Here is a 3310-nt window from a genome sequence, read left to right as displayed (position 1 = left end):
CTTATCAGTGACGGTGCTTAGTGACAGTTAGATGCTGCAGAGCTGCAGTGTTCAAAATGTCACTTAGTAAACCAAAATCTGGTTTTCAGAGAAGGAAAGGAGAGAAAGAGAGAGATGAAAACAGAGTTGGATGTCAATCTCTTGTCAATTTTCAGACCCACCCACTAAATCCTGACACACAGAAATGTTGATTTATTGATCACTTGATCTATTTTGTAGAACTATAATAACCCTGGTGTGGAAATACCATTTACATGTCGACTTTATTTTCATGTTGACATAGTTGCAGCTAAATTCAAAATTCTGTAAAAAAAAAGCTGTTTTCATTGTTTTGAGAGGATGAGTTAATTTATGATTGAAAAAATATATCTTTAAGTTCATTCACTTTTTGTTTTTTTGAATCATTCATTAATGTAGAGAATTCCATTTTGAAATTTTACAATAAAAATACATTAAACTGTAAAAAAAATGACTTTTAGCACATTTTTATGGTGGCTTTTAATCTCGCATCAAATAGTGAACTGCACTGCAAGACTGTATGCATGTACAAATCACCAGCAGTAAATATTGTGCTAGTACTAGTATTGAACTACAAGACGCAAAAAAGTTGCAAGCCTTTGATGAGAGTTATGTGAAGCTTTTGATGGGAAGTAGGTCCTAGAGATGTGGGGACAGCAGCTGCACAGAGGGGCCCAATTTGATTTTTTTGTCATGGGGCCCAAAATTCCTGGCGGCGCCCCTGTACACAGATATCGGCTAGCTGTTTCGTACTGCCAGACGTTCATGTGAAGCCAAGAAAACTTATCTGACAGCTAGTCTGCTCAGCTGACATTAATATCAAACTTTCATCCAGGTACTCTGTGGAGAATAATGATGCGCTGTTAATATTCATATAACTGGATCTATAGTGCAGATGAGTGTGGTGGCCAAATGTTTGAGAGTTGTGGATTTTATTGTGGAGTGAAACATCAGCACAAAAAGAAAGAACAATACATTTGATTTGGATTCATTTATGTTCATTAATACACATTATACAACAAGTAGGTCCGAGTGAGCAGAATTGACTCCCTATGTCTCGCCCCCACCAGGGTGGTGAAAAACTTTGGGGTTATGATTGATGACCAACTAACCTTCTCCAGTCATGTTGCCTCAGTTGCCCGGTCATGCTGTTTTGCACTTTACAACATGATAAAAATCGGCCTAATTAAGTCAACATGCTACTCAACTCCTGACACAAGCTGTGGTCATCCTAGACAGATTACAGTAATGCCCTCCTGACGGGCCCCCAGTCTGCACAGTGAAACCCCTTCAGATGATCCAGAACGTGATGGCAGTTCTCCAGTTCTGCACCTACCTACTGGAATGCCCTTATACAGGCACCTGTTCGTTTAAGGCAATCCAGACTTTTCTTCTCTGTTGTTCCCCATTGGTGGAACGTCCTACCAGTCCCAGCTCTCTCAAGTGCATGAATCATAATCACACTGAACTATGGTTTCAGGAAGCCATCTTGGCCACTTTCCATTTTTATTCTGCTAAGAGTACGTAATGTGTCCACTGAGGAAACTGTTTGTCATTCAGGTCTCTGGATTCAGATTCTCAGAGAGCTCAGAGCTGTCAGCAGCTGTAAGATGAGAAACAAACTGTTAGACTGTGTAAAGTTCACTCACCGCACTGAACTTTTAGAAACATTAAATACAGGAAACCGTCTTTAAAAAGTATCTGCACAATAATGTAAAACACTTTTTAACTGCAGCATAAAGTGTGAGTCGATCAGTTGAAGTAAAAATAAAAGTTTGACTTACAAGATGGAGGACGTGAGGCTGAAATCAAAAGAGAAATCATTTCAGTTCCAGTTGTCAGTAAATATGATCCCTCTTCTATCACTCAAACTTCTGTTCCTTCTGTTTAGTCTTACTTTCTCATCACTTCTCTCCCACATCATCATGGTATAGTCATATTATCAGGACAGGCTCGGAGCCTTACACAGTTACGTTGTTGTTACTTCTAATTGTTGATTTCAGGGAAGTCAAATTATTATTCATCTTAAATTAAATCACCCTTCACCCCTCTGTGCAGCCCACAGCTGCTTAAAGTTTTAGTTACACTCACCTTTCTTGTAAATGATGAATCCAGTGACAGTGATGAGGATGACAGCAAGAACAACCACTGCAGCAGTGATGGGGACGGTCATGTGACTCGGCTCCTCTGTTAAATAAAAAAAAAAATCAAACTGGTCCAGATAAAGCAGGTTAGAACAGAAGTACATCCATCTAGGATTTCATACGTAATATTTTATGACTTTTTTCACAACGTGAATTCAAACAAACAACATGCAGTCCCATTCACACCCTCTAACCCAGTCTTACCCAGTTGGTCCTGATCTCTGCTTTGTCCAGTCTGGTGATGATGTCTTTCTTCACACCAGAGAGAGAAACACACAGTTGTACCTCCTCCAGTCTTCAGGTGTGACTGATGAAAGGTTCAGGTCGACGCCCATCGGAAGGTCCATCATGGTTGGGGAGGATCTCTCCGTGCTCCACGTCTCATGAAACTCTCTCCATCTTTCCTCCAGAACATCATGGCTCTGTCAGGGTAAGAAACCTGTAGCATGGCAGGTGACTGGAGAGGAGGGAGTCTTCTGGAGGAGAGACACGGAGGGAAGCTCTGCAGACAGAGAGAGACACAGTGTCAATGTTCAGCATCCAGAAATGTCAGTCTGTACTGATTGTTTAGGACTAACTCAAATCTACCACACAAAACAAAGAGACAAAAACAAGTTCATATCAGACTGACTGGAGTGATGATACAATGACACTTCAGGTCATGTGATCCTACCTGTTCTCCGCAGAAAGATGCTGCCATAGATCAAAATCTTCTTCAGTATTTCAGGGCATATATGTGTGAGGTAAATCACATTGAATTCTATTCTAGCTTTGTCAGCATCCCATCTCTGTTTGGTGAGGACAGCCTGTGGTAGAAGCATCCATGTTGATGCTCAGGTCAAATGATATGAAGTCTTCTCCATCATAACCATATTGATTAGAACCATGAACCTCTCCAGTCTCATCTCCCCACTCACAACCACCACCCTCGTAAAGTGTGACCCCTGAGAGAGAGGCAGAGACAGAAACACTCTGTAAATAAGTTGATGTACAGATGAACTTTCCAGTGAAAAACAGTAGCTAATGTTCTATGAATTGACAGTTGACTCCATGTCAGTATTCAAAGTGAGAATGTCGTCTGCATTCTATTCACATCAGTCTCTTAATCAAAGTCACACCTGTGTGACACCTGCAGTCTCAGCTCTAAA

The 3310-nt window shown here is 40.8% G+C and overlaps 1 pseudogene; it reads right to left on the bottom strand.

Annotated features, from left to right (window-relative positions):
• Positions 1–1574: 1574 nt before the first annotated feature.
• The window catches only part of LOC113746080 (major histocompatibility complex class I-related gene protein-like), a 3571-nt pseudogene continuing 1835 nt past the window's right edge, over positions 1575–3310 (bottom strand).

The sequence above is a fragment of the Larimichthys crocea genome, chromosome VII, assembly GCF_000972845.2.
Source record: "Larimichthys crocea isolate SSNF chromosome VII, L_crocea_2.0, whole genome shotgun sequence".
NCBI classification, from domain to species: Eukaryota; Metazoa; Chordata; class Actinopteri; family Sciaenidae; genus Larimichthys; species Larimichthys crocea.
This window is presented reverse-complemented; position numbering and strand designations above follow the sequence as displayed.